Source organism: Ailuropoda melanoleuca, chromosome 3, assembly GCF_002007445.2.
Source record: "Ailuropoda melanoleuca isolate Jingjing chromosome 3, ASM200744v2, whole genome shotgun sequence".
Classification (NCBI taxonomy): Eukaryota; Metazoa; Chordata; class Mammalia; order Carnivora; family Ursidae; genus Ailuropoda; species Ailuropoda melanoleuca.
In genome coordinates this window covers 97,048,677-97,068,085 of record NC_048220.1, presented here as the reverse complement: position 1 = coordinate 97,068,085, position 19,409 = coordinate 97,048,677, and the positions used below count along the sequence as shown (strand labels likewise).

Below are 19,409 nucleotides of genomic sequence, written 5' to 3'. Positions count from 1 at the left end.
TGCCCTGTTCCGGCGAGCACACCTAGAGCAGAGGTAACTTTTTCTCTTCTGTTTATTCCTAACAGACTCTTGATGTAGTGCTTTCCTCTACAAGGAGGAAGGTGCGGGAGGCTTTCTCAAGGGCTTTGATCCAGGAGGGTGTTTTCTTCCACTGGGGCTCCTTAGGACCTTTGCCAGTATAACCTTAGGAGGTAGACGTACACAGTAAATGACACTGGTATTCCCTTTGGCTTCATGGGAAGAGTAGCCAGAGGTCTCAGCAACTTAATGATGGCTAATGAGGACTGAGGGCTTCCCAGGCTGCATGGGCTGTGTGGAACACCTACATGTGATCTTGTGTTTCCCTGGAGATCCCACTGAAGTCTAAGTGTGCCCTGAGAGCAGACAGATCGGAGTGTTGGTTTTGTTTCTTCCATCAAGTCACTGCATAGTTTTAGGCAGATCTCATAACCTGCCTGGATACTCACAGTTTGTAGACACATAAAGTAAGTGAAAATATCCAGTGTCATCCCTGCCCTGTGCTTCGAGGCTCAAAGTGGCACCCCATCAGTAAGCCCTTGGAAAGGGATGACATCCTGTCTAGCTCAATCAACTGTGCCCAGCCTCTTTGCACAGTCCTGGGTGGTCATTTATGTTTTCCTGTGGTGATCTATCCACACTGAGAGACAGCCAGGGAGTTATCCAGAAGGGGCTTACTGCTTTAGATTTCTTAATTTCAGTTTGGGAACACAATTACAAATCTAGTCTCTGTTTTGGCTGGGTGTTTCTCTTTTGTAAGTAACAAAGACCTGAACTCAGGCTCCAGCTGTGTTTGGCTTTGTCTGTTTGTGAAGGGCAAGACCTCTTTGTTTCCTGCAGGGAGCCTCTCTTCTCTGCCTTGTTTTGACTCCTCACAATGCCTTGGGGTTGTGCAGACCCTCCCTTGCTGGCTGGTAACTGTGAGCCATGAATAAAGCCAACAAATGGGGGAAAATCATACTGGCATCATTTTACTTATTACCAGCATCACTGGTTCCTTGGACCAACCAGGCACCCGTGGAGATTCAGATGACTCTTCTGAATCAGGGAGTCAGAACTAAGTTTGTTCAACTCCTACGAACATAGCCCTCTCTGTGACATGCAGCCGTGCTGCAGAAGTCAGCAGGCCATGGCTGTGTTTATGAGCTAGACTCCTAGCTCGGGCCCTGCCAATATCTTCTGGGGCCACGGCTGTCTGCACCCAGCCTAGTCAAGCCCTACTTGCACAGGCTGAAGGGGGCCAATATCTGCCACTGGCTGACCCCATGGGAGCTTGCCCCTTGACACAGGGATCCTTAAAAATGCAAGTAATTAGGAGACCAGAGGTAGTCAGTTTAAGTTCCACTGCCTGATTTTTAATTGATTTCTTTGTTTTCATGGCTAAATGTCTCTTCTAGTATTTCTTACCCTTGGAAGGTAACTGCAGGAGCTCAGGGCACAAGAAATGGGACCACCTTTCTGTGTGATTAGCTTTGGTCTGCAGCAGTGACACAGCTTTTTGTTCAGGCTCCTATCCCCGTCACAGGTCATCTTGCCTCCTTGGAAATAATATAAAGAACTGTGCTAGCATGAACTGCTGGTTCAAACACCAGCTCTAGCATTTTCTAGCTACATGACCTTAACGAGTCATGCTACCTTTGGCAAGCCTCAGATTTCGGATCTGTAAAATGATAATCATAGTAGCTGCCTCACAAGGCTGCAGGGGAGATTAAATGAGCACCCCATCGTACCCAATGAATTCTAGCTATTGCAGTTACCGTCAAGAGTATCCAGGGGGCATTTTAACCAGGTGCCCCAGAGCGGCTTCAGAAAGGCAATGGGTGGGAGGTATGTCAAGGAGCTCCATGGCATCTCATTAGACTGCCAGCTCCATGAGGGCCATGACTGGACCTTGCTCACTTGTTTCTCTATTCCCAGTGCATTGGAACCTAGGAGGCACCCAAAAATTATCTGAAAAATTAATGAGACAGATGGACCTAAGTTTAATTACTAGTTTTGCTACTTTTGGTGTTGGGCAAGTTATTTACCTCTCTGCTTCTGAGTTTGCACATTTATGAAATGGGGAGAAACAATCTTGTAGGGATAGTGACAAGAATAGCCAATTAGTACTTTGTGTTCACTATGTGCCAGGCACTGGGCTGAGTACTTTTCATGGGCTGCCTCATTAGATCTTCATAGCTCTTTTGAGGAAGGTGTGGATACTGTTGTTGTTGTTGTTGTTGTTGTTGTTGTTGTTGTTTGTAGATTGTGTAACTGATGTTTAGAGAGGTCAAGACTGTGTCAGGGTGACAAAGCTACTGAGAGATGGAAATGGGGTTCTAAACCAGTTAGCATGAGAGACTATGGACTCTGAGAAACAAACAGAGGGCTTCAGAGGGGAGGGGAGTGGGGGAATGGGATAGACTGGTGATGGGTAGTAAGGAGGGCACGTATTGCATGGTGCACTGGGTGTTATACGCAACTAATGAATCATCGAACTTTACATCAGAAACCAGGGATGTACTGTATGGTGACTAACATAATATAATAAAAAAACATTAAAAAAAACCCAGTCAGACTGACTCCAGCTCCCATGCTCTTCATCACAATTTTCCCTATCTCATACAGACTGCACGATCAAATAGGAACTCAAATGGAGCTTCTGTTGTTGCTGTTGTTATTAGAGATTTCCTCCTGTGACGTTTGTGGAAGGGAATAATACAATCAGCCTAGTCATCCATATGCTTTTAACAATTTGTCCACATGTCAAAAATCTTGCCCAGTTAGAACCCGAAGGCTGAGATTTCAGTGTGTGTGTGTGTGTGTGTGTCACCCTGGCCAGAATAAGGATTTTAAAATCAGAGCAAAAATGGTTCATAAGGCATTTCAGTTGGGCAACTGAGTAATTTCCACATGCAGCTGGCCAGGAAGGCAAGAGGAAGGGCCTCTGGTGAGTTCTGAGTGATCTGATAAGATGGGGATCAAAGAAAGTAAAGGCAGATGCCTGAGCCTGACACCTCCCTCCCTCATATGTGATGGCAAATCACGAAGTTGGGGAAAACCTGAGATGGATGGGATATTAGAGATCACCTAGTCTTGCTGTGGGAAGAAGACATGAGAGGCAGGGGAATTCAGAGCTATAAAAGGGATAAAGACAAAGGGTTGCTGATGAAGGATGTGCTTGAACACCCCTTAGAGTGGGCACCCATGGCTTGTGCCTAGCCAGCATCCAATCCCCTATTTTCTGGTGACATCTTGATTTGGGGAACTGCCCACAGAGTTCAAGTTTACTGACCTAAAAACGAGCTTCCCCACTACACCATGCTGCCACTGTTCAAGGCCACCCAGACCATTCTGGTAACCCCCTGTTAGCTAGTCCATGGCAGTTCTCATACTTGTTTCCCTGGACTGTAGTGGGAAATTCACAGATGGAAGATGGAGCCTTAGTTTCTCTAGTCTTTCAGGGAAGTCACATTGTAGCATTGTGGGGCTTATCAGCTAAGGCACCAAGTATTGGAGCAAGAGGGGCACTGTCAGAGAATTATCTAGAAGATGCAGAGATGGTTATATGTCCCTGTTAGTCAGCTATTCCCCAACCTGGACCAAACAATGACTACACAGTTCTTATGTGGTCAGAAAAAAGCTATTAGACACCAACAAAGAAAGTCAAATGTTTACCCAAATACTTCTCTAAAGGATAGATCTATTGCAGCATTGTTCATAAGAGCAAAAGACTGGAATCAACATAAGTATCCATATACAGAGGATTAGTTACATAAATTTTGGTGCATTCATGCTACAGAATATTATGTGGCCATTAAGAAAAATAAGAAAGTATTTTATGTACAGATGTAGCACCATCTCCAAGAAAAAATACGTGAAAAAACATTAAGGTACAGAAAAACGTGTAAACCATTTGAGATACAAAAAAAGGTGGGCATCCACATGTATATTTGAAGGGATACAGACCCTCAGTGGAAGGATACACATATACAAAGTGGTTATTTTAGGGGAGGAGAGAAGAGAGGGTGAAGACAGGCTGTGGCGAAAGCTTAATTATCACTAAATATCCATAAATGCATTAAACATGTTTTTACCATGTGAATGGATTACCTATTTAAAATAAACACGTATAAGATTTTTAGAATAGTTCCTTATAAAGTAGAGAGCCTCAGTTGGAAACTGCATCTGTGCTTTTTTCCACCCCTCAAACCTGATCAGGAGGAAGATTTAAAGGCATTTTTTTTTTCTTCTCCCGCAGCGAAGCCCGATAGCTTTGAGCTGGGAGGAGGCTACGCCAATTCTGCAATACCCTTCCTTATGTGACTTGATGAAACCAAGTAACAGGAGGGAATTGTTAAAACTCCTATTCATTCAGCATTTCTCCTAACATTTATCATGGGGTGAGGAGGCGACTGACAGCCAGTTTCTCCCTTTTTTAAGTGGTTGGACAGCAGAAGCTTCCAACTGTATCTCCAACCAGCTCACTTGGCTGTCCAGTAGGGAGTCGTCGATCATAGGATGGCACAGCCATTAGCTTGGTAGTCCCCAATGTGGGAGTGACCCCAGGGAAGGGTAAGACAATCCACTGTGATGTGGATAAAAGAACTTTTATTCATAATCACTATTACAAGTAAGCTCAACTCATATTTAATTACAGATTAAGATGTACTTTACAAATACTTATGTATATAGTAAGGGTATCTTCTGAGTTTTTGCTAATAGGGGGGTCATGGTCAAAATATTTTGAGGACCACTTTATAGAGTAATTCTAGAGATGGAAAAAGGCATTGCAGCAATCCCACCAGCTTTAAAGTGGACCCAGATCAAAATCCCAGCCCTGTCCCTTATTAACTATATCACCTTGAATGAATGACTACCTCTCTATTCCTACTTCCTCACTTGTAAAAATGGGGTTATAACTACATATCTTAAGAGGTCAGGTGGAGATTAAATGAGATAAGGCCTATATGGCAGGCTGCTTGTAAAAGGGCTCTCAGTGATTCCCACTTCCTAGTAGTCACACCCTCCCCTTAAGTGGATATAGTGACATATCTAATGAGTACAACAGGCAAAGGTGATGAGATAGCATTTCTATAACTAGGTTACAAAATACTGTGACTTCCCTCTTGCTAACATTCTCTCACTCTTCTTGCATGCTTGCCCCATGGTAAGAGCAATCTGGCAAGGAAGTGAGGGTTGTCTCTCGACAATGCCCAATGAGAAGCTGAGATCCTGAGTGCGGCAGCCCTCAAGGAGCTCAATGCTACCAATAACTACGTGAGTGATCTTGAAAGTGAATCTTTCCCCAGCTGAGCCTTTGAACAAGATTGCAGCCTCAGTTGATACCTTGGTTTTTCCCTTATGGGAAACTCAGAGACAGAACCCAGGAAAGCTGCCCAAAGAGTCCTGATGCTCAGAAACTATGCGATAATAAATATTATTCCTTTAAGCCGCTAAATTCTGGGGTGATTTGTTATTCAGCAATAGATAACTAAGACAGCATACAAGTAGCTTGACACTGCATGGCAGGTAAAGACTTAGTAAATGTTAGTATGAAACATTATATGGCTGATGTATGGCTCCATCTTTATTCCATACCTAGGGATTGATTGATCACAAGCCCCCCCACCCCCCGCCCCTCCTTCGGAGAACCCAGATGCAGCCTCAGAATCCTTTTTAACACAGAGCTCCAGGAAGCTCTCAATTGCTCATATGAAATTTACTTGCCAAGTCTATTCTAGAGTTCAATGTTTCTTATCTATTCAGTCTTCCTCATGTGTAATATTCCCTTTAATGGGAGACCAAGACTTTTTTCATCATGAGACTATGACTACAAATTATTAGAACAAATCTGTGAAAGCATATAAAATAATAAATGGCTGGCATTGTGTGCTGTCCCAAAAATAGATTTTGCTTGAGGTGAGAGAGAGTGAGAGTACTGGAATCCTTAAGAGATCAGAGGAGATAAGCTCAGAAGGAGGGGCTGGGAGCACCAAAAATCACTTTATGTTACTCCTCATTTTTAACCATGACTTGATCTTATTGTAGGGCTACCATTTTGAACAAATGAGAGAATGGGTGGGGGGAGTTGCTTTGAAAATAACTAAACACCTTCTGGACTAAGTGGTTCCTTTTTAAAAAAAAAGATTTTTTTTAGTTATTTGAGAGAGAAAATGAGCAGGGGGAAGGGCCAGAGGTGGAGAGAGAGAGAAGCAGACTACCTACTGAGCAGGAAGCCTGATTCAGGGCTTAATCCCAGGACCCAGAGATCATGACTTGAGCTGAAGGCAGACGCTTAACCAACTGAGCCACCCAGACACCCCTAAGTAGTTATTTTTAAATAGAGAAAATGGTCTTTAAATTGGAATGATTTTTTTTTTTTGCCTAACCTGATAATGGTGTGAGATATTGAAATAATGCACATTTTGTTATTCTGTACTTCATATGTGGTTCATTTTGTTGGTTAAGGCAGGGAGATATTTTGGAAATAGGAAGATATCAGGGAGAATGGCCCCAAGAGATGGTTCTTTAGGTCTAAAAGCTGCATATCCAAATATCCAACGGTCTTGATAAATGTATATTATGACTTACTGTGTCTGAGGTGGGGCTTGGGATTCTGCATTTTAAGAGGCGACCAGAGGATACTAATGCTGTTTGTCTGCAGACTTCACTTTCAAAAGCCGAATAGAAATCTCTCTTCCTCACGGTTAGTTGAAGGATTTCTAAGGTCAACACTACTCTTAGCCCAGGAGCCAATGGAGTCATCGTTTGGTGATGGGTGTAGGGCGTTTCTGTTTAGCTTGCTTTTTGGGCACAGAACAGCAGACATTAAGTGATTTAGGAATCATGAAAACTACCTTGCTGCTTTGGGAAGGATGACAAGAATTCAAGAAGCTTAGATAAAACCCTGAATGATGTGACAGGAAACATTTTTGGAAAGAGAAAAGACAAGTAAGTATCATTTATGGAAAGAAAAAAAAATCTCATCTTTCCAGTGTGTTTTGGAACGAGTCAAACTGGCACAACATTATAGAACCCCACCATTTTGCAATGGCTAGAATTTAGTATAAAGTCACGTCTCTAAGGTCATTTCTTCCTTGATTTTTATAATCTCAAAGAACCTCACCTTGTTTAGAAAGGGAAGTATAAGGGAAAAATAAATCAAATGCTGGTCATAAAAATAGGTTGACCCTAAGGTCGATGGTTGAGTGAATTACATTACAGATAAATCTTGACTGACAGGGATGGCCCATTTATAACAACCTGCTTTTATACACTACTTCCTGAGACAGAATCATCTTTTGCCCTAAGACAGTAGATACACCTGGAGTTGTATGGCGTTCTGTTTCCATTGTTATGGGATAGAGAGTATAATAGACAAAAGTCATACTGGGCGTTGGGTAGAAGGTTCGGAGGAGGATACAGTCCTGATACTTCACACTTTAGGAATTTCCTTCTAAATCACTTCCTTCATGAAATCTTTTCTATGTAATTAATTCACTCTTTCACCCCCCAAAACACATCCACACAGTAATAAATATGTCAGGCATTCAGCACATCTTAGTGAACAACAACAGAAAATCAGACCTGACTTCTACCCACAGAGACTTTATAGTCTAGACAAAGGATTGATAGACATTACCCAAGTAAACACAAAAATAAGTATGATTGCCTATAATAACAATACTTCCCTTATTGTTCCATGATAGCAAACGATAAAAATGTGGCATTAAAACAGTTCATGCACTTTGTCCCTATTTTCTTCCACCTGTCATTTCAGCTCTCCCTTCTGTAGGAGCACAAGCCTTCACTGGCATACCCAGAAGCCCTAAAGGGCCCATGATCTGATATGAGCCCATGCCCAGGGTCAAGATTCTAGCTCTTTATGACTCTCCCTTTAACACAGCTGGTTGACTTTTCACTAACCCAGTGATCACCCTTCTAGGAATTTGACTAAAAAGATAACCCCTATAAGATGTCAATCAATGTGTGGAGAAAGATCCTGGTGAACATGAAGGTTTGGTGTAATTTAAAACAGTAGCAATATAAACTTGCAAAGACTGATATCTTGGAGTAGAGAATTGAGTAAATAAATTACATTCATTCCTGAGTTGTAATATTAATCAGTTAAAAAAAATGATGTGTATGCAAATAGACATACACCGCAATGGAAAGATGTCTGTAATGTATTGATGAGTTTAAAAAGCAGGTTATAGAATAGCTTGCATTAAAAGGAATTCACTTATGTAACATTGTACATATGTGTGTTGAATTTATACATAATCTTCATTCTTGTTTAATATGTAAATACATATATATACATTTATATAGACATACCTCATTTTATTGCATTTCATTTTATTGTGTTTTGCTAATACTATGGTGTTTTTCTTTTTTTCTTTTTTTTACAAATTAAAGTTTTGTGACAACCCTGGGTTTATGAGCAAGTCTATTGATACCATTTTCCCAACGACATTGGCTCACTTCATGTGTATATGTTACATTTTGGTAATTTTAGGAATAGTTCACACTTTTTCATTATTATTATATTTTTTATGGTGATATGTGATCAGTAATCCTTGTTGTTACTATTGTAATTATTTTTGGTTGCCCCAAAGCACACCCCTATAAGATGTCAATCAATAAATGTTGTGTGTGTTCTGACTGCTCCACTGACTGGCTGTTCCTTCATCTGTCTCCCTCTCCTCAGGCCTTCCTGTTCCCTGAGACACAATAATATCGAAATTAGTCCAATTAATAACCCACCCCATAGTGGCCTCTAAGTGTTCAAGTGAAAGGAAGAGTCACATTTCTCTCATTTTAAATCGAAAGCTAAAATGGATTGAGCTCAGTGAGGAAGGCATGTCAAAAGCTGAGATAGGTAGAAATCTAGGCCTCTTGTACTAGTTAGCCAAGTTGTAAATGCAAAGAAAACGTTCTTGAAAGAAGTTAAAAGTGTTATTCCAGTGAATACATAAATGATAAGAACGTAGAGTAGCCTTGTTGATGATACAGAGAAAGTGTCAGTGGTCTGGATAGATGATCAAACCAGCCATAACATTCCCGTCAGTCAAAGCCTAATTCAGAGCAAGGCCCTAACTCTTTTCAATTCTATGAAGGCCGAGGGAGGTGAGGAAACTGCAGAAGTAGTTTGAAGCTAGTAGAGGTTGTTCATGAGATTTAAGGAAAGAAGTTGTCTCTATAACATAAAAGTCAAGGTGAACGTAGGAGCTGCAGCAAGTTACCTAGATGATCTAGCTAAGATAATTAATGCAGATGGTGACACTAACAAAACAGATTTTCAATGTACACAAAACAGGCTTCTGTTGGAAGAAGATGCCATTTAGAACTTTCGTAGCTAGAGAAGAGAAGTCAAGCCTGCCTTTAAAACTTCAAAGGATAAGCTGACTCTTCCATTTAGAGACTAATGCAGCTGGTAACTGTAAGTTGAAGCCAATGCTCATTTACCATTCTGAAAATCCTAGACTTCTTAAGAATTATCCTAGATCTACTTTGCCTGTGCTCTATAAATGGAACAACCAGGCCTGGATGACAGCACTTCTGTTTACAGCAGGGTTTGCTGAGTATTTTAAACCCACTGTTGAGATCTACTACTCAGACAAAAAAATTCTTCTCAAAATATTCCTGCTCATTGACACTGCACCCAAGGGTTCTGATGATGTATGAGATCAATGTTATTTGCATGCCTGCTAACACAGTATCCCTTCTACAGTCCAAGTAATTTTTAATTTCAAGTCTTGTTATTTTGCAAATACATTTCATACGTCTGTAGCTGCCATAGATAGTGATTCTTCTGATAACTTAGGCAGAGTAAATTCAAAACCTCTGGCACGGATTCATCATTCTAGATGCCATTAAGAACATTCATGATACATGCAAAGAGGTCAAAATACCATCATGAACAGGAGTTTGAAAGAAGTTGGTTCCAACCCTCATGCATGACTCTGAGGGGCTCAAGACTTCAGTGGAGGAAGTAACTGCAGATGTGGTGGAAATAAGAGAACTAGAAAGAGAAGTAGCATCTGAAGATGGGACTGAATTGCTGCAATCTCATGATAAAACAAATGGATGAGTAGCTGCTTTTTATGGATGAGTAGAGAAAGTAGTTTCTTAAGATGGAATCTATTCCTGGTGAAGATGCTACGGAGATTGTTGAAATGACAACAAAGTATTTAGAATTTTTACATAAACTTCATTGATAAAGCAGTGGCAGGGTTTGAGAGGATTAACTCCAAAGTTGAAAGAAGTTCTACTGTGGGTAAAATGCTATCAAACAGATACACATGCTACATAGAAATTGCGTAAAGAAGGGTTAATTAAAGAGGCAAACCTTATTGTTGTCTTATTTTAAGAAATTGCCACGGACCCTCCAACCATCAGCAACCACCACCCTGATCAATCAGCAGCCGTCAGCATCAAGGCACAACCTTACACCTGCAAAAAGATTACGACTCTTTGAAAGCTCAATGATGGCTAGCACTTTTTTGTAATAAAGTACTTTAAATTAAGGTATGTACATTGTTTTTCCTGCCATAATGCTATTGCACATTTAATGTTTACACAAAACTACAGTCTATAACTTTTATATGCACCAGGAAACCAAAACACTCATTTGATTTGCTTTATTGTGGTATTTGCTTTAATGTGGTGGTCTGGAAGTGAACCCACAGTATTTCTGAGTTATGCTGGTATATATGATTAGTAATATAGCTCCAGGAGGACTTCTCTGGATGCATATACACATCTATATTCTGTGTCTCAGTCGTCACTGGGGCTAACTGATGAACTCAAGTTGAAGTGCCTAAAAATAGTACACCTTGGCCAGGTAATATATTTTTTATTATAGCTGAGATCTTCAAAGCCCAAGTCAGGGATTTGTGTGGATATTTTAGGTAGATCACTAATTTGAGGGCAAGAAAGTCTTTCTGCATCTCTTCAATCACTTCCTATAAACGTTCAAATATAAGAACACAAATAGCTCATAGGTGACTCAAAACAGAATGGAGACATCTCAGGAAATGTTACCTTTGTTTGGCTGCACAAAGCAATGATCTACAACTGAATGATGTTAGCACACAGAATAGTGAATTTTAGAGTCATTTTAATAGAATGTTCTCTTACTGGCAATTTTCAGACATCAAATCAAATTCTTTAGTTAAAAAATTTTGGTTTTAGCCTTTCTTTTCTTGTTGATTTCTTTCAGACAGGTGGAAGGTTTTTATTACACCTCAGTATCTATAGAGTTGTGCATGTCTTTGTGAAGATCCCGGACAAATTAAAAAGTCAAATTAGCAATGCATATTTAATACTGCTTTGTAGTTTGTTTTTTAAAGTTGGCAGCAATGCTTAGTTTTTGAGGAGGAGTATATAATTATGCAAATTGGAGATACAGTCTGCATATGGTATTATAATGCCTTGGGTTTTATATCCAGAGTCAAAGGTATTTCTAATATTTTTTCAATTTATCAGTGACTTTGGGGGAGGTTAGCCAAGGCTAGGTCCCTGCTATTTTTCCCCGTGATGGAGTATATGACACCTTGGAAGTTAGGTACCTGTACGGAACTTTCATCTTGGAGGAAATATCACTAAGATTTGCATAGTTTTGCCTTATAGCAGATAGCGTTGATTGCCTTTACAATAGCAATTCTTCCTTCCTTTTCTCCTTTTAAACAAGACTTTAATTTTGTTCAGATATTTACTCTCTTCTATGTGACCATGTGCTTCAGGGATTGTGCGTACCATCCCTAGCCTCAGGATAGGACTCATGATTGGTCTAAGTCAATCAAAATAATCCCATCTGCTTTGCAAGGGATTAATTTAAACAAGGGTGTGTGACGTGCTTCTGACCAGGTAATGTGAGTAAAAGTCTGCTGGGGGCTTTCTGGAAAGGCTGATAAAAAGAAATAAATGAAAGAGAGAACCCACTGAAGAGGTTAGAATCCAGAATATGGTGACATTTTTGAGCTACTCAATTAACCAACTATGGACTTACCCTACTTTAGGACTTCTTGTTCTGAGAGCTAACAACTCTTTTCTTAGCTTTTCTTTACTTTTTTTTTTTTAAGCCATCTTGAGTCTGTATTTTGTTACTTGCAGCCAAGAACACACCTTAATAGTTCCACACATTGATAGTTCCTATGTTGCTCTGGGGTGTGTGTGTGTGTGTGTGTGTGTGTGTATGTGTGTGTGTATTTATGGGTACACAGAGAAATTTAAGCCACATACTTGGCATCTGATTTAACAATGAAGCCAGTTGATGTTTGCTTAAATGAATTCAAGGAAGGAATTTTAGTTTAATAAGGCTTATCTTGGCACCAGACAGCAGTCCATATTCTAGATCCAAAGAATAATAGGAAAACTACTCACTATTCACACTGTTGTCTTCTTTGAAACAGGTGTCACCAGTTTCAATCCCTTTATCAAGGCAAGCCTGCAAGACACACAGAGAAAATATATACAAAATATATAATCTCATTTTGGCATCAAGCAGTAATCAAGTACTTTGCCTTCTTATCTCCAGGTGCATGGCTCCAGCTTTAAACAGACTCCACAGATCTGGACATTTTCCCAGGAAGTTATTTCAATAAGAACAGTTTATTCCTATCAGGGAATCAAGCCTACTACTTTATCTGCTACCCTCTGGAATGTACATCATGTTCCCATAGACTCCAGCTAAATGCCTACTTGCTCCATGAAATGTGTACGGGCCAAGCCACTCAGTGCATTTCATCTCTTTTGCCACATTGATTGGTTCAGGAATAAGCATAGGACCTGATGGAGGCCAATGAAAATCAGCCCTTTAACTCATATGGAAAATGTAGGGGCAGAGGAGATCTCTTTTGGCTGTACTTAGAATGGTGAGAAAGCACAGCTGGAGCTGCCGGCTCCAACAAGGAAAATGAAGACCGTAGTTTTGAGTGAGGGATACGAAGCCCTCATAGTATTTGGCACCTCGATCCTGCTATGATTTAAATGCTTGAACTTTCCAGTTGTGTGAACCAATACATGCATGCTTTTGATTAAGCTCGGGGTTTTCTGTCTCTCCCAATCAAGAATCTTCACCAATACAGGAAGATGGGTCAGGTTATACAAGTCTCACTTTACAAAGTATGAAATGGAGGCTCAGAGAAATGTTAAGGTGGGAATGTCCAAGACCTCTAATTCAAGGGCTACTTCCATTGCTCCATTCTACTCATTCAGTGATTCATTACAGTAAAATGGAAAGAATTGACACACTCTTTGCTATCTTTACTGACTTTCACATTTCTGCTTTTGAGAAAATGGATGAATCTTCCACAGGGCTACCAAGGGAGATAATCTATATTATTTTAGCAAAGTACAGATTGTTACATATACTCACACACACATACCCATGTACGCACACACTATACAAGGCCACATAGGTATTTTGGATTTGTGCAAATCTTCTCCCCTAAGGATCTGTCCAGGCTACAGTTTGGCTTTAGTTGAAGCCCACTTTCCCCCAGGTGACTTCTGTGCTAAATCTTTGGACCATCTTTGCTTCCTCCGTCATCCTCATGCGAGCCTTGTCTGCTGGTCTGTGACTACACTGACTGCAAACTCTCCGCCCAGCAGACTGACCTGTGCAGTGACTCGTCTACCTCCAGTGAGTCACTAAGCAGGAATCAAAAAGTGGAAGCCTGCAACCCAAATCTCACTCCTCTGTATGTTTTGTTTGACTCACAATTTTTTGAATTACATTTAAACAGAGAAAAATTTTACATAAAAACTTAGGTTTCAAGCTTTGCTTGAAAAAATCAAAAGAACTGTCAACTATGTGCATTGCCACAAAGTGACACGGGCCAAATCTGAGTGGTATCTGAGTCCTTTAGATGTATTTTCTTCCTTTACCCTATTTCCCATCTGGCCTCCTTTTACTCATTTCGCCACCTGCCTGACCGCTGTAAGCATACATATTTTCAACACTTGTCCTAGCTTTCCTTTGACCTATTTGGGGCTAACCCAACTGAGATGCCGCTTTGCCCTCCAGTGGCCTTGTCTGGAAGCAGCCTATTTCTAGCCAGGCTCCCACCTCTGGCTTCAGTCTCTCCAGAAATAAAATCACATTGTGTGAGATTTCATTTTATTATTTCCTTATCCTTGCTGCATCCTCCAAATCCTCTGTAAAAAATAGGACTTATTTATTTGAATCTGAAAGACAAGTTTTCTAAATACTCTTGTGAAAATATAGCTGCCCTGTGTCCTGCAGGAAAGAGGGACTTGAGGGAGGCCACGTGGTAAAATCTACCAGGCATAAGATGAGAAGTCAGAAGACTGTCACTTGGTGAACTTTCATAAACGATTTCCGTCTTCCTACCTCAGTTTTTACATCTATCAAGAAAGGAAGTTGAGCTAGATTAGAAGCTGTTAACTGGTGGCCTACAAGCTGTATCCAGCCAGTAGACCCAATAGATGGTATTTTTTCTTTTGCCAACAGCTAAAAAGAATATTTCAACTAAGAATCCAGATAACAGACATGTCAGAACTATCTAGCGACCCTTGATGGTGGGCCAGCAGTCTCCCATGACAATGGTGATTAGGTGGGTTCATCCCAGTCCTCACTCACTTCCTAGTGGACATATATACATACACTGATCACCTGCTTCATTTATTTACATCCCTGCCTGCCATTGTAGGCATTTGCTCTTGCCACCCTTGGATGAGATAACCTTTGAGAACACATCATCAGCTCCAATTCTGTGGGTGGAGACCAGTGATCTGAGAGTTAGAGACAATGTGGAGAAGAGAAAAATGTTCTGAGCAAAAAGACCTTGCTGTGCCATTTCAGTAAGCCTCAATGAATCACTCCTCCTCCCCACTTGGCCCAGAGTTGAAACAGCAAGACGCCCAGGCCTTTGTGAAGGTCCCACTACATGGTTAAACCTGAAAAGGCAACAGCTTGGTTTTGAAAGCAGAAATATTCTTCCGTTGGGGTTGCTAGCTGATTCTCTAAGTAATTTGCAATTCAAGTGTCTCTTTGTTTTGTATGAAAATTTGCTGCTATTTGGAAAGTGGGGAAGAGCTAAATTGCATCCTGCTGGCTTTACTTTGACTGTATCAAAAAAGAAACTGTTAATCTGGTTCCATAATTAACTTTCCTGTTCTAAAAAGGCCCTGGGAGAGAGTCCAGAGAGTGGCTGTCAACTCCCTGCTTCTCTCCTCAATAACTCCTTTCAACGGGATGCCCTAAAAGGAGAATGGATCCAGGTGGGCATTGGTCTTGATTTTCTCTTTTTCTGATTTTTCTTCCCCTTTATTCCCATCCAATCAAGATTTAGTGAGCCCTTACTGTGGGTCAGGCACTGTGTGACCAGTGTGGGTATAAAAATAAATTCCTGTGGAGCTGCCAGAGAACGTAAGTTTCCATCCATTCATTCACCCATCCATCCATCCATCTGTTCAAAATGTGTTAGGTTCCTTTATTATATGCCAGACACTGTGCTAGGCATTGGTATGTGATAAATGCAAAAACAGCTTAATCAGTATCCAAGAATTCTAAAGAGAAAAAAATGACCTGATAACAGTTGGTTTCATGGGGGAAGATAACATTTAAATTGGTTTTGACCCTGTGATATTTGTATGTGTACATGTGAGTGTGTGTGTGTGTATATATATATATATATACACACACACACACACTCATGTGTGCATAAAATGCTAAAGGGACAGGATAACTGACACAAACAAAGGCAGGTAGGAGGCTGGAAATTAAGTTAGATGATCAAGGGGAGACAATTTTGGCATTAGCAGACAGTTTGGACTAACATTAAGAGCTAACACTCATTGACTATTGGGAACTTTATAAGCACTATTTATCTATTATCTCAATGAAACCTCACAAAGCCAAGTAATAATTATTGTTTATATGCTACAGACAGGAAACAGACTCAGGTAAGTTCCCAGGGAATACATTGGCAGGATAAATGGCAGAGGTGGGAACTGGATCCGAGTGACTTTTAACCATGAGGCTATACTGCCTAATGGGAAAAAAGACCTGGATGGCCACCAATTAATTAATATTGCATTCATTCATTTATTCATGCAAATATATACTTGTTACTACACTGGGCAAAACAGGACTCTGAGAGCAAGGGAGTAAAGAAAAAAAGGACAGACATGGTCCTTGTCCTCTTGGAGCTAACATTGCATTGACCTCACAATGAAGTGCCTCTTTCCCTCAAAGTGCATGAAGGAGAAAGTACAAAAATCAAGCCATAATGGGTTTTTAAGGAGAGCACTACCAATCAGGTGACTTCCCCAGCTCTACCTAAATAATTTAGATAGTACTCCATCTTTTCATTTTTTTGGAGGGACATTTGTTCTCTCCTTTCTTTTCTCTCTGAAATTACTGCCTTGGGTATAATAGACCCATTTTCCAATCCTAGCCTCAAATCCAACCTGAAAGAATCTATAAGGAACTTGCTCTCTGCAACCCATTCAGAAGACCCAAGTAATTTGTCAGAGCTCTCAGGCTCTTTCAGCCTTAGGCCTTAAGGAAAGTTAGAGACAGACACTAGCATTAGTCCACATTTCCGTGAAAAAAACTCCCAGTGTTCATCAAATTTGGCTGGCAATCTAGCCCATCTTATTAGTTGATGTATTGCTCCAATTTTTTTTGGAGATCATGCGAAGACATTGTATTATTCCTGAGAATTAGAGGAGGCCAGGATTACTGACTGTTGAGGCTACCAAGGACCCCAGGTATCCAATACAGATGGCCCCTTGGGTTATTACACCTGTAAATGAGGAGGACAGCTGAAAGAAGATCTTAAATTGATGGGAGAAGGACGGTACACTGAGGGAAATTCATATTCTCTAACTATGGCTGACACAATAATGACCCACAAAGATGTCCATGCTCTAATCACCGGAATCTGTCAATTTGTTACATTACACAGCAAAAGAAACTTTGAAGATAAAATTAAGGTTACAGACCTTAAGAGAGGGAAATTATCCTGGATCATCTGGGTGGGCCTGATGTAATCACAGGGGTACATGAATGTGGAAGAGGCAAGCAGAAGTATGCAGTGTTGGAAGAAGACTTGGAGATTTGAAATGTGAGAGAGGTTGATGCACTGTTGTGGGTTTGAATGGAGGAAGGGAACCATGAGCCAAGGAATGTGGGTAGGCTCTAGAAGTTGGAAATAGTCTTTAGCTAAAACCTAGCAAAGAAATGGGGGCCCTCAGTCCTATAACTGTAGGGAAGTAAATTCGGCCAACAACCTGAATGAGAAAGGAGATGGATTTTCCCCAAGAACCTGAGAGGAACACACCTTGTTGACATCTTGATGTAGCTTAGTGAGACCCAGTTGGCCTTCTGACTTATAAAACTATAAGATAAATAAAGTTGCATTGCTTTAATCTCCAAGTTTGTGGTAATGTGCACGGTAGCAATAGGGCACTAACGTGCTAACTTTTACTTAACCCCCATCCATTGTTAAGTTTGATATAGCATCAGCTGGGGTTTGCAAGCTGCTTGTGCTAGTGAGGACTTGGTGTGACTGGATGTGACATCAAACTCCAAATAGCAGTTCCTTAAACATTTTGTTTGTTTGTTTTTGTTTTAAAGAAGTCTGGAGGTAGGCAGTTTATGGCTTCCTACTTAGGGGATTTTATAGAGTCACCAGGAAAGCAGGCTAATTTTAATTTTCTGCTCTGCCACTTTCAGGGTTGGCTCTTACTTCTGACCCAATATGGCTACCAGAGTTGTAGTCATCACATCTGTATTCCAGGTAGTAGGACAGAGGAGGTGCAAAGGAAAGCGATTTCTTCATGAATACTTCTCAGTAGTTGCATACAATGCCCCTAGTTCTATATCATTGGTCCAAAGTTGGTCACATGATCATGTATATCTCTAAATGGAGGGCAATGTGCTCAAATAAAAGTTAGAATTGTCATCACTAAAGAAATAGGAGAGAATGGATTTACAGAGAGAAACAATACCTACTTTCATGTAGTAATTCTTATTGTATGTGTGTGGGGGGGTGCATTGCTGGATGGTTCTCAAAAGGTCATCGATATGAAAATGACTCTGGCTGGGATTCTCTTTTCTCCATACTGACTGAAGGCCCAGCCCTCCCTCTTCCCAGCCCTTTTTCCTAACTCCAGTTTATAGTTCTATTCGATCTTAATGGCCCATTTCAAATCTTACCTCCTCCAAGAATTTTTCCTCAAGTTCACTCAGAGGGAAATAATTCCCTCCTTCCTTAAACTTTTATAACACTGGGTTTATATTTACTCCTTGTCACAGTTCACCTTATGTGAGAGTTATTGTTACATGTGATAGCATCTCTTGCCTTCTGCAATGCAGGCCATTATCTTATACGTAGCTGAAAGTCTCAAATGTGGCATAAACTCAGTATATGCATGACATAGCAGAGACTGCTAGTTTGTATCCACAGTGCCCAGTATCCATAGTCCCCCTTTCCTAGAAATAACCCCCCTCCCTTGCCCTAAGTGCTATTCATGTACATGGCTGTCCAACTGGCTATTTCAGTGCCCAGTTTTCCTTGGGGTTATGGGTGATCATGTGACTATGTTAGAGCCAATGGAATATGAACAGGACCGATATTTGAAAATTATCACTCATTTCCATAAAAATAAGTCTACTTGTCAGGACTTTTCTTCTTAGGCTCCTTCCTGTTGGCTGGAAAACAGTATAGGAGTTTCCTTGGAAGTCACATGTTGAGGATGGCAGAGCTAATTGGCCAGCCTGTGACTCAGAATGACCTGTGGAGCTGCTTACCTGCCCTGGACCACTCCCCCGCTGCCTTTGGACTGTGAGGAATATACAGGCTTGCTCCTCTAAGCTGTTGTGCTTGGTCTCCATGACAGCAGTTTATCTGTGCCTTAACTCATTCACGTGATTGATAGGAATTGGTCTCTTGGCCTATGGACAGATGTCTGGCTTCCTTTCCACTTGTCATTTTCCAGGAGGGAGGCACCTAGGCTAAAATGATGAGACCTAAAATACTAAACATAAAATTGAAGTGCATAATGTCTTACCTTGAAAGCAGCCGAGGGCTCCTGGTGGGAGGGATTTGTGAGCTCAGGCTCTCTCATTTCGGTTAGGTATAAGAGTTAAGTGAATAGGTTCTTGCCTAGCATTTTATTATTTCTGCTGGAGTCACTCTTGAAAATATCTTTTAATAAGTATGTCCAGGCTTCCTTAATGAAGTTTTACACCAACATTCATTGCTGATTTATACTTCTCAAACTCATCATTTTAGAAAATTCTCTTTTGTTACCTAAGCATCTCTTGCCATTCAAAACTTTCTTTATAAATTATTATTATTATTTTTTTTTACCATACCCCTTTAAGAGCCTATTTAGAGAATTCTGCTGATCATTTCCTAGCTGGCTATTAA

At 40.7% G+C, this 19,409-nt stretch overlaps 1 protein-coding gene across 1 annotated transcript in view; it reads right to left on the bottom strand.

Moving 5' to 3' along the window:
* The window catches only part of ATP10B (ATPase phospholipid transporting 10B (putative)), a 273,096-nt gene that overhangs the window by 193,805 nt on the left and 59,882 nt on the right, over positions 1 to 19,409 (bottom strand). Inside the window, 1 exon segment of the mRNA XM_019795040.2 lies at positions 12,388 to 12,451. The gene's annotated coding sequence lies outside the window, so the exon portion shown is untranslated.